At 45.0% G+C, this 13,202-nt stretch overlaps 1 non-coding gene across 1 annotated transcript; it reads left to right on the forward strand.

Moving 5' to 3' along the window:
- The first annotated feature begins 222 nt into the window (after positions 1-222).
- Positions 223-346, forward strand: LOC145397712 (5S ribosomal RNA). The gene has a single exon (XR_013897027.1). It is a non-coding gene; the product is annotated as a 5S ribosomal RNA (ribosomal RNA).
- Positions 347-13,202: the final 12,856 nt, after the last annotated feature.

Consider the following 13,202-nt stretch of genomic DNA (forward strand, 5'->3'; position numbering starts at 1 on the left):
CTCTTCCTCTTTCTCCCATCTTTCCTGTCACTTCTTATTGCTTTTCTTTTCTTTACTGGTGGCTTTACATTGAGTGACAAGCCAAATGGTTTCCTGTAAGCCAAGAAACCATTTACAACGCTGGGTGGTAACTATATAACCAAACCATACGTGCTCCCTACGTGTCAGCAAGTGGGTTGGTGGAGGGTTAGTGCCCTTCCCCGTCAAACAAATAACTCAAAGTCAAACGGCCATACCACGTTGAGTACACCGCTTCCCGTCCGATCAGCGAAGTTAATTAACGCAACGTTGGGTCTGGTTAGTACTTGGATGGGTGACCGCTTGGGAACACCAGATGCTGTTGGCATCCCTACGTGTCAAGTGGGGTTGGTGGAGGATTAGTGCCCCTCCCTGTAAAACAATTAACTCTAAACCCTTGGCCGTCCCGTTTGGGATACATGGCGTCTGACAATGGATGGATGACAAATGGCCACCCCTTACGGGATTGTTGCGTCTGGCAATAGATAGATTGTACCAGCGCTCCTCTCCTCTTTATTCCTTTAAATTCTGTACATTGTTAACATTTTCTCTCATGTCTTGTATGTATATATATATATATATATATATATATATATATATTACAACCACACCCCACACTGTCACAGGCTCCAACAACAGTAGTTCAGTATAGGAAGGATATATATATATATATATATATATATATATATATATATATATATATATATATATATATATATATTACGACCACACCCCGCACTGTCACAGGCTCCAACAGCAGTAGTTCAGTATAGGAAGGACGTCAGCCAGTGATTTGTACTTCTCAAGGTCAGCCTTTTGGTGTACGGTACAACAGCAGATCCATACACAGGATCAACTCAGGCATAAAAACACAGGCTTCTCGCGTCCGTTGTCTTTATTTTACTAGGTAATTACACTGCCTTACAACTCAGCTATGCTAACTTCACAAGACCACAAGTCAAACTAAACTGAAAATCTTTGTATTCACTCCCCTATCCTTTTATAACCTACGTAGTTGCTCCAACATTCTTGGACGTGCTGGTACCTGCTCCTAGCAACAACAGTTACCAAAATGGAGTCATCCAAAATATTCCAGAGTTTCCTTACATTACATATTACTCTGAATTCTTTAGCATACAAACTGAAATTAAATTACATAATTTAATAATCACCTAAGTAAAACATTATTGAGAAAATAAAAAGAGAAGAAGAATGTTATGCTGCGTACTCTGAGTTCAACTCCTTGTGCCCTGAGTATGGGCAACTGACTTGGGTTCTTTTTCAGGACCGGGTCTAGAGCATGCAACAAAAGGAACAGGGCACAAACACAGGTTAACAAGTCTTACATGTATACGAGTATTACCACATGAAGATACAATACAAGACACAGTACATGTGGCACAATACAAATACAATATTAGTACATAAGGGTAGGGGGGTGGACTATGGGAGGTCAGATAGTTGCAGGTGGCAGCCAGGTGTGGGAGGTAGCCCGTCAGGTGTGCACTTCTGTGAGAGGCACAGGTTTCTGACCGCATGGTGGATCGTCCGGTGGGGGCTGTTGGGCGGCATCGTGGGAGGCTCCCTTCTGGTGGCGCCTTGGTGGGTGTGGCGGCCCTCGGGACTGGAGCTGAACAGGGTAAGCAGGCACACGGCTCTGCTCCCGCCCTTGGAGGAGATGGACTTCTCGCCGGGGGGCCTGGGTTGGTCCCGGCCTGGAGTCCTTGGGGCGTCCCTCGATGGCTGGGGGCTGCGAGACCGGCGTGGGAAGGCCGTCAAGGTCTGCCTGTGGCCTCTCATACTTGGGGAGTCCAACAGCGGCTGGGGACGTTGAGGTGCCGGCTGCAGTGAACACACTCCTAGGCTCATGATGGGGCCACTCCAGACACTCTTCAACAGGGACTTCGCTGGGGAGCAGACTCCGCCCCTAGGGGTGTGGGAGGGGTGTCCCGCTCGGCCTCTGGAGGGGTGAGTCAAGCAAGAGATGCTACCCTCGACGGGAGCCTCAGGGGTAGTGGATGAGGGAAGCCCGGTGGACGTTCCCTCCCGGCAAGTCCAGCGGATGTTACCGTGGTTCCACTCGTCCCTGGGACGGCAGGTGAAGAAAGTCCAGTGGACGTTCCTTCTGTGGCAAGTCTGATGGATGTTACTGCGGCTCCGCTCGTCCCTGGGGCGGCAGGCGAGGGAAGTCCGGTGGACATTCCTGCTGCAGCAAGTCCGGTGGATGTTGCCGCGATGCTGTTCCTAGTGGTGGGTTGCAGACGAGGGAAGTGCTGTGGACGTTCCCTCCACAGCAAGTCCGGTGGATGTTGCCACGACTCTGCTCCCTTTGGGGTCTGTAGGCGAGGGAAGTCCAGTGGACATTCCTTGTTCGGCAAGTCTGGTGGACGTTACCATGGGCCTACTGGGGACTGTGCGAGGACTAGTCCCACCCCAATGCTGGCGAATGTTGGTCCGGCTGGAGTGTAGTGCCGCGGGGTGGTGTACTCCCCGCTGGCTCTGTTGAGGGGAAGAGGGGCACATGGTGGCAGGGGACATAGGCCCATCTGGCTCTTGGTCCTTACATGCCACACACTTCATTTTCCCTTTTTCCTTTGTACAGGGGATACCAGACTTCCAGTCATCCGGAACTCTACCTTCCTTCTGGGCCAATCTGCTTATCTTCCATATCCAATCTACTACTACTGGTATCTCTCCCTCATGCTTCAGCATTTCACCACACACTCCATCAATTCCTGGGGCTTTCCCCTTTTTGACATTCTTCATTGCTTCCACTGCTTCTGTCCTACTGAGTCCTTCCTCTCTTCTCCTCCCTCCTTCTCTCAGCCTTTCATCAGCCCTTAAAGTTCTTAATGTGTTCTCTCCATCTGCTCACTGTTTCTCCTTTCTCCACTAGCAGTCTACCATTTTTATCTTTCAGTCCCCAACTTACTTCTTATCACCCTGCCTAAGTTTCTTTACCTCTTTCCAGAACATTTTCTTACATTCCCTCTACACTCAAATTCCTTCCAAATTCCTCCTCCACTCTCTTCTTGCTCTCTCTCACTAATCTTTTCACCCCTCTCTTTCCCTCTGCATATAACTCTCTCTCAACTTCCCCCACGCCCCTGCTTCCCATCCACTCACTATATGATTTCTTTTGCACCACAGCTTGTCTCAACACTTCATTCCACCATGCTGTTCCTTGCACCCTTCTTCGACTTCTCTTCACCCCCATACACCACCTCACATGCTGCACAGATTTCTTCTGGGAATATCTTGCACCCATAGTTACCCAGTCGCTCCTACACTTCTCTCTTATATTGTGCCCCTTTCCCATCCTCGTGCAACCTTTCTACCCTCCTTGTGTGGACTACTTTCTCCTGTCCTTCCCTTCTTCTGTTCCTCCATTGCATTTGAACCTTGACTTTCACCACCACCAACTGGTGGTCAGAAAGTCCCCTCCCCCAACCTCTGTATGCTCTTGCATCCATTACACACCCTCTCATTCTGTCGTCTACGCACATAATCAGTCACTGCCTTCTGTTCATTCCGTTCACCACCCACCTTTCTCATCATTTGCCACATATACCTGTTGATCATTTTGTGCCTAAAGAGGGTATAGGGTATCACCAACCCCCTCCCCACACAAATGTCCACTAGAACACTGCCAATCTCATCCACTTCTGCTGGCACACCCCACTCACCAAATACTCCATCCACCTTCACAGTCCCTACTTTTCCATTCATATCTCCAGTCATAACACACTCATTTCTTTCAGACTTTTCCGTGCACGCTTCCACGTTTGCCCAGAACTCTTCTTTCACTCTACTTGCGCGATCTTTCGTTGGCGCTTACACACACACATAATCGCTCACATTTGTAGTCCAACTTTCACTCTTACCCACGCAATCCTTCAGCCAACTGATCCATACTCCCTTATATTCTCCTTCCATCTCTTGTGCACAACAATACATACTTCTTTTGCCCTCTCATTCTCACCTACTCTTGCACATACACCCTATCCATACTCCTACTTCAATTCAACAAATTGAACTGCATGCACATTCAGTGGAAATTGTTTAGCTCATCTTCTACCTTAGACGATGAACATACAATTACTCCTTGTACTTCATCATTTGTTTCTTGTGTCGTAGCGGGTAAGTACTTGGCATTAATAAATACAGTATAGTTAAGTGAAGAAGAGGTCGGGATATGCACTTGGGGCAAGGGAGCTAGAGATTATATGGTGGAAATCAAAACAGAAAATGGATCATACCCCTTGTATTTGAACAGGAACATATATGTAATCCTGTTTGGCCCATTGATTTTCCTTGGTTGACTGTAATAACATACAGCACATCAGTATTGTTACTGTGCTATTTTTTTCAGCCCTTATCCTAGGAACTACCAAATAGCTTACATGGTTATTTTTCAGACAAACTGCTTGTGTAATAATTGTTCTGTATTTCATGTATTCCCTTCGCTGTCTACATTTGATGTTTTTCTTGTAGCGCAATGGTCAGACCAATTTACAGAACTTATATAGCGCCTACTTTAGCATTTTTGATGATACTGTACTGTACAGAACCAACACTGATATCTCCCATCTGAATTGGCAAATTACCATAGATACCGGATATGGTATGAAACGTTTTTATAATCAGTACAATTTGTCTGTGTATGCTGTTAATTACATACACTTTGTTGCATTGCCTAATGAACGAAGTCTTAGTGACCACCACTCTTGGACCTGCAACCAAACACATCGACATCCGTTGAATTGTCATTAGACTTGAGCTTGTGGCTGTCTTCGGAGTCTCCTGAGGTGGTTAGGCTTCCATCACCTTGCCACACATCCCCACTCATCGCCCAGCACCAATGGATAGAGAAGGAGGAGGAGTTGTTTGACATTTGTTGAACACCAGCTGGGGGCTAGCGAGTTATGATGTCTGTTCATCGTTCACTGGGTGGTAAATACTGTGGATTTTTTGGAATTTTATTGTTTATGCATTGTTTCCTTAGTGTCTAGCATTATATTGGATATTACCATGTGTGTTTTGATGTCTAATACAGCGGACAGATGGAGGAACACTGCCACAATTAGATGGGATACTGTACATGTTGGTTGGGTATGGGTAGGATATTGGTAGGTAAGATATTGCTCCGTATCCGGATGTACCGATGGCTGTATTACGTCGGATAATCAAAGGATTACTATTCAAGCATCTGCCATATGAGAAACTGATGACCCAAGAATGGGCAATTAAGACGCAAATTTGGTGATGTGAGCATGATCAGTTACCCTGACCCAATTTTTTCCCATAAGTTATATACAGTGCATCCTCATTATGCAGTAGGGTTGTGTCAAGTGAAGACGTATTGTATGACGAATTATCGCAACGAGGGCGATATAACATTGGTTCATTGGGGTTAGGGAGGGTGACCTTGACCATGAAGTCTAAAATGACCTAAAAAACCTCTGCCATCCACCTGAAGTTTGTCCTATGCAAGTACGTGTTGTCACCAAAGCTCCCCCCACCCTTCCCCAGGATGGAGGACAGTTGGAGGGCCTGGATGACTACTCCACACAAAAAGATTAGGCATCACTTCACTTAATAGCACACATTGCACTATTTGTTAAGCACTTGCACTGTTATTTGGTGACAGCAATGGTGTTTCATTGGCCTTTTATTTACAAAATGGAACGAAAGATAACGATCACAGCCAGTGTAAACACTGGGCAGGCATCTTGGCTCAGTCAGCTATGTAGAGGCCCAAAAAGGGGCTGATGGTTACATAAGGTTGACACAATTTCCGAGTCACAAGTTTCAGCATTTCACATGCAGAAACTATCACATAATATTACACGCTGCCCTATTTGCTAAGCACTTGCACTGTTATTTGGTAATAACAGTGGTGTTCCAGTGGCCTTTCATGCACAAAAGGGAACAAAAGGCAACGATTACATCCAATGTAAACACTGGGCAGCGACTTTTTTTTAGTTTGCATGTGTCACTGCATCTGCACGAGATTCTCGGAGGTGGCCGTCGAAAATGAGGTTGTGGTGAAATCGTGATTAATTTTTTAACCTACCATAACAGGGTATAGCTTTTTAATTATCGTTGCAGTGATTTATCACAGAATAAGGCTGCACTGTACTGCATTATATGTGTTTTTGTGATCCTGTTTTTCACTTCATTAAACTTGTTTTAGCTGTCTGAGCAGTTCACCATTAAAGGATTATCTTCCCCTTTTTCCACTTGTAAGCTTTGCCACATTTAGCATTATGTTTGAAGTGGGAAGGCCAGTAGCTTGAAACTGGTCCTGAATGAGTTCCTTATGCACCTTTCCCCTCCCTGTCTCAATGCTCATCCCTAGCTGTTCAATGACATTTGGCTCTTAGGAACTTTTCCTGCACCCTGGAAGAAGTCCCTTCTCCCCTTTCTCATGCCAGGGAGTGACCATCCTTACCTTCCTCCCCCAGGCTTATTGTACTCCTGTCTAATGTTGGCAAGGTGCTTGAAAATGTGGTTTATTAGTAGTTTATGTGGTGGCTGGAACACTGGCTACCTTCAAGATGAACAGTGTAGGTTCAGGCCAGGTTGGGGAACCATGGTTGTCCTCTAGCTTTAGCACCACATTTGTCTCTCTTAATGCCACCGTTGCATCCTCCTGATAGCCTTCATAGACATCAGGAGTGCTGTGGACTTGGCCGTCCATGTTGGAACACTGTAGCTAGAAGTTCAGTATTATGGGTGTTAAGGGCTCAATCCTGGCCTGGGCACAAAGCCTCTTTGTTGACTGTTGGCTGTAGTCTTAGAAATAATTCTTTTCCTAAACTTTTCCTTCCCTTTGAAGGAATATTCTCTTCCTTTGATATTCTTAAAGATTTCCTTGGAAGGGAAGAAAACATTTTCAGGTTGGTAGCCCTGTTGAACTAAAAATACCCAGTATGCTGATACAGTCTTTGGTATGGTGAAGCATTAGATTAAAAACTCATGCCTCAGAGCACTCATCTCTCATGCTGGTTAATGAAAGCACAAAACGTTTGAGATGGTGGTGGTCACCACACACCAATACTGTTGGTTTGTATTCAGCCATAAATGCTGTTCTAGCCAACACCATGGTGGTGTTCACTCCACAAAGCATATTTTGATAATTAATAAACAATATTGGAGAAACACCATTACCTTTAGTCTTGTTGTTCATCAGTATAAAATGCGAACATTTATCGTCTGTCTCACATACTTGCATGGTGGTGCTTACTTGTTTTTTTTCAGCTAGAAGACACAAGCCAGACCACTTGTGTGACCTTAATGACAGATTTTCTTTTTCTGGTCAGGTACCAAGCAAAATTATTCTTGAAAAGGTAACCTTGGCCTTAATGTAGATTTGGCAGTGTCAGATCTTATAAGATTGGATGAATATTGGAGTAAGTGTTTGCATTAATCATGTGTCAGTACATTGTCTGCTCTGTATGTCAGGCTAAGCATCAGAGTCAGCACAAGTAACACTTGTAATGAGGTACAGATATTGCTTATTATTAGTACAGTTGTAAATTGTATTAAACTTCCTTCAACTTTTTGAATATAGATAAGACAAAGAACAACAAAAGACCACAAATATTGAGAAGGAAATTTTGAAGATCCAAGTCAGATAGTCTTTCAAGTTCCAGCAATTTCTGCTGCTTGAAGGAAAAACCTTTCCCTTTGAGCACCTTACGAAGGGAAAAAAAAAAGTTCAGCTAGTACAGTATATCCTTTCAGTGCCTCTTTTGGGAAGGAAATGCTTAAGAACATGGAATGCAGGCAGGCTCAGGAGAACCCACATGACCCACTCATCAAGCATAATCAAGCATTAGATGGGAACAGTTGAGTGTGCAAAATACAAAACTTTCCTTGGGCAACTGCAAAGACCATTGCAGCAATTTTGACAGTCCTTCTGGAAGGACTAAGGGTTAGTATGTAGGTAACTGGATATTCATATAAGGAAACTGCCATTTCAAATCTTAATTCTTTAGATTTTGGCCTGTTTAGGGAAAGCAGCTAATAACAACTTTTAATTTACCTTTTTTATCCTGAGCATATTCAGTTTTTTGACTTCCATTTTCATAAAATATTTATTCAACAAGAAATTAATATGAGAGTTGTAATAAATGGCAGATAATCTATAGTGTAATGATACATATAATAATGAGATTTTATATCTTAGTTCATATCGTCAGTCTCTTCTTTCTACATGTTGGTGTTTTGTTTCAAGGTCTTTCTGTGTGACTTCTGTGATGAGCTGGTAATTTGCAGTTACAGTTAATTATATTATCCTCTCAGTGACCATGATGTCATAGCAGTAGAAGCAAAATCGCTGTTAGTGGACGTTAGAGATCCTAGTCTCACACCAGACCCAGCTTTGCATGTAAACAACATTTGTCCCTACTGAAGTGTCCTCTGCACCTTACATATTATGTAGAGCTTACTTTTAAGTTACAGTACTTTGTGGTGAAGGTTAATACTGTAATGAATAATGCAAACAATGAAAAGAGATTGTACAGTAATCCCTCTAATATTCGAACGCCCACTATCCGAACATCCCCACTAACCAGACATAATCGTCCCGGGATCCAATATTCCCAAAATGGTCCAAAAAATTAAAAAAAAAAAAAAAAAAAAAGATTTTTTCCTGCCCGTAATTTGAACTTGGCGTGTGGGGCGCGGGACAGCTTTGTTGTGGCGCTTTATTTCTCCGACATCCGCTAGAGCGCCCCTGCATCCTCCCCACTTTCCGCCTATCTCTCGTCGCGAGTGAACGCTCGTCATCATGGCTGCCCACGTGCTTGCTTTTGTGGTGGTGCCTTACCTGCTGCAGGCACTCCTGTTGCTCTCGTGCCTCTCCTTCATGTGTGTGATGATGGCCCCGCCGCCTGAGAAGAGGAAGAGAGTGGTGTTGACTCTGGAGAAGAAGCGGGAGATATTGGAGAAAGTAGATGCGGGGTGGTCTTCTTCACGCATCCTCCGCGAGTTTAACCTGGCCCGATCTACTTTGTTTGATATTAAGAGATCCCGAGACAAACTAATGCAGTACACGGCTGACTTCTCGTCGAGAAGCAAACGCAACATGGAGAGGAAGGTGATGTTTACTCCCAAGTTTGCTGTAGTCGACTGCTCCACGTTGATTTGGTATCGACAGCAACGTGCTGCTGGTGTGATGGTACGTGGTACGGAGCTGAAGGCTGCTGCTGAGAAGTTCGCCAGGCTTCACGACGCCCTAGACTTCAAGGCATCCGAGGGTTGGCTCTTTGTGTTTAAGTTATCGCATGGCCTTACCAACTGTAAGGCTCATGGCGAAGCTTTGGACGCTAATGAGGATGGAGTTGACGAGTTTCAGCACAAGGTGAAGGGCTTGATCGACAGGGAGGGCCTCACTCTCGGTCAAGTCTACAATGCTGACGAAACTGGTTTATTCTATCGCTCTTTGCCAACGAACACTCTAGCCGAGGAGATGGAGAAGCGTGTACCTGGCTGCAATCTCTCCAAGGAACGGATATCTGCTTTGTGTTGTGCCAATGCTAACGGCATGCACCGGCTTAAGCCCTTTATTGTTGGCCACGCAAAGCAGCCTCGGTGTCTTCGTGGGGTGATGGATGTCCTTCCTGTCGTCTGGTACCATTCTTTGAAGGCATGGTTCACAGCCCAGATCTTCAAAGACTGGTTCCACCACCATTTCGTCAAGGAGGTCATACATTACCAGACGGAGAAACTGGGAATCCCATGCGACCAGGTAAAGGCCCTCCTTCTCCTCGGCAATGCACCTGCCCACTCGTGCGACAAGGACTTGGTGGCTGAGAATGGCCGCATTAGGTGCATGTTTCTGCCACCTAATACAACTGCTCTCATCCAACCAATGGACCAAGGAGTGATCGTGGCAACGAAGCACTTATACCACTGGAAGTTCCTGGACGAGGTGATGGTTGTTCTCGAGGACGAGGATGAGTGCAGGGAGGGACGGGACACGCGAGGCCAGCGGACTTTGGAAAACCTTCGCCGCTACAACATCAAGTCTGCAATCTACAACTGGGCCAGTGCATGGAAGGAAATCCCTGTCAAGACTCTAGAAAATGGTTGGTCTCGTCTGCTTTTCAGAACGGATGTGGAGTACGATTTCCTAGGTTTTGACGTGGATGACTTCCATGCACGTCTACGTATGCATGGCAACGATGTTGATGTGGACGACGTGCGTGAGTGGTTGGATGACGACGAGGGCAATCCTGGGTATCAGACTCTGTCTGATATCAAGATCGCATCTTCAGTTGCAGGTGTTAGTACCCAGCTTGAAGATTCTGACGAGGACGGCAACGATGATGTGGACTCCTCTCAGCATGACACAACTCCAGCCATCCCCAAGCTGAGCGCACTCCGGGAACACCTAGTGTTCGTTCTGGACTACCTGGAACACCCGGACTGCGACAGGGAGATGGGGCTCTTGGGACTTGTGGAGGAAGTGCGTGCTTTCAGGCAGCACATCATAAATCGTCAGAATCGTCGTTCCTTGCGTCAATCAACCATTGACAGTTTTTTCAGGCCCGTGACCCCCGCTGTGCCCAGCCGTGGCTCCACTCTGTTGCCTCCCCAAGACAGGCCCTCATGCTCCGAGCCACAGCCCAGCACATCAGCCACGGTGGAGTCACCGCTCGACGTGAGTTTGTGTCTGTCTTCAGAGTCATCTGCAGTGGGAACGCCATCACCACGAACCAGCGACGCACGCCTAGGTCACCTCCCTGTGCTACTTTCAGACTCTGACAGTGATTAGACGCCAAGAACTTCTCCACTAGACCACACGGGAATTTACAGTGCTGTGCAGTGAAAAAAACAGTGCATTGTGTTAAGGATTTACAGTTGTGAGTGAAAAGACAAACAATTTTTGGACTAAATTTAACGTAAATTAACTTGTGTGTTTTTGGTTTAGAAAATGGTCATAAGAGTGGAAAGACTTAAAGTGCAGAGTGCAACACTTATTAAGTTACAATGGAGCATAAGTTAGACAAGAGTGCGCACTGTGAAGAGAATGGACTTCTGAGTGCGAATGACTAAGTTCAGTGCAAGACTTCATGAACAGTGTACTGCAAGTGCTTCAGGAAATCCTTCTTACTGTCAGAGTCTGAGAGGAGGTGGTTATTCATCGAGATGGCCATGGACTTGCTGTAAGTAGGCAGAATGTTTCATACCATACTCTACTGTATTTTCCATACTATACTTACCTCAAACACCTCATTTCACTCTATTATGTCCCTTATTGGTGTGAATATGCTGTGTCTTAGGTGCTATGCATGTGCAGTAGGGAGGTGTTTTTCTGAGTTAGGCTAGGTTAGGGTCCATAACTACCAGTCCAGGAGCCAGGGACTTGTAAGTACCCAGAATGTTGAATATTGTATGAACCTACCTCAAAAACCTCATTTTATGCTTCTTTTGCATTTATTTCAGTCTTTTATGTCCCTTATTGGTGTGATTTGGGTCATAAATAGGTGCTATGCATGTCCAGAGGGAGTTGTATAGGTGTTTTTCTGAGTTAGGGTCCATAAGTACAAGTCCAGAAGCTGGGGCCCAATATCCGGACAGGACCCAATATCCGACGTAATAGAGCCTATGGCTCTATTACGTCGGATATTGGAGGGATTACTATACATTTGTAAATAAAACATATTTTAAATGCTCTCACAGCTCATGTGCAACCATCTTCAAACCAGGCTGTTCATAGTATTGCTAACTGGTAAGTGCAGTATGGTCAGTCATTAGTTTCCACCATCCATAGTGAACATGACAGTGACTTTGTTAGTTCCAAAAAAGTCTGCCATTAATGGCTGCAGAAAGAACATCATGTTTAAAACTTCGTCATCATTGCTTTTGAAATGAGATTTAGAAATCTTACTGGCATGTATATATTGTAAAGCATAAATCATGTAAGAATAATCCAATATAATGCTGATTATTGGCAGATTTTTCCATCACGATCCTGTTGCCAGTATTAACTGGTCCTTACCGAATTACAGCACAGTAATCTTGTGTGACTGGTTTTAGTATAATTGCCAAGTTTAATAAGGAGAGGCAGCATATCATTATTGTTACAGTGGACCTAATTACGTCTGTATTCAGGGTTGGACGTTAAAATGAGCACATGATGAGTCTTTTAATTGAAAACTTAAAAAAATATATGTGTATTATCCCTGTCAGTGTGTAGGTGCTGCCATTTCCTTAGTACATAACCCATACTCATTCTCGCAGTTCTAGGAAAGAGTATAGTGAAGACCATTTTTCCTACGAGTTCACAAGGATGGATGAACACTTCAGTTAAGTGGTGCTAATTGCCCACTCCGGGATTTGTATGCAGGCACTGTTGGGCTGGCACCTTCATAGCTCACAGTGCCAATTGCTTGGCCACTGTGGCAGAAGCAGGGCTGAGGATATTTCCAGCTAGAAATAATGAATTACATAAATGAATGTCAGACTGAAATTTCTCTTTCTCATAATACTGTACAAGATGCCATCAAAAAGTTTCGAGGCTGTTCCTGTTACGAACAAACAGAGCATGGCATGGTCTTGCGCGCGCAGGAGGGGCGAGCAGTAACCTTCATGAGTCAGTATGCTGCATGGCATCATGCTTTAAATGTTGGGACCTGTGTTACATGCATTTTTGTGACCATGTGCACGTGCTCATTTGTGATCACACTATAAACCTCAAAGGTTAGCAGAGAGCAAACATCAAATTCCATGTCAGACTTGGGATATCGGCTATGGAGACCCTTGAAATGCATCAGCAGGCTTACAGGAATGAAGCAATGATCCGGATGAGGTGTTTTGAGTGGCACTCATGCTTCAAGAGGGGCAGAAAGTCTCTGGGGGACGTGAGGTCAAGGGGATCCTCTATGAGCAGAATCCCCGAAAATGTTGAAAAAATTCAATGAATTGTGCATGAGGATCGTCAGATCACCATCAAGGAAGTTGCTAGCATCATCAACGTGTCATTTGGAACAGTTCAGGCAATCCTCATGTCCGATTTGAACATGCACCACATCGCTGCCAAGTTCGTGCCCAGGCTCCTGACCCCCAAGTAGAAGCAGCACTTTATGCCAGGATCTCTGTCAACAGGCCTAGGATGACCCATCCTTCATGTCAAGGATCATCACCGGTGACGAGAGTTGGGTCTACAGCTA

The sequence above is a fragment of the Coenobita brevimanus genome, chromosome 42 (assembly GCF_032717465.1).
Source record: "Coenobita brevimanus isolate Jiangsu-jjx chromosome 42, ASM3271746v2, whole genome shotgun sequence".
Taxonomy (NCBI): domain Eukaryota; kingdom Metazoa; phylum Arthropoda; class Malacostraca; order Decapoda; family Coenobitidae; genus Coenobita; species Coenobita brevimanus.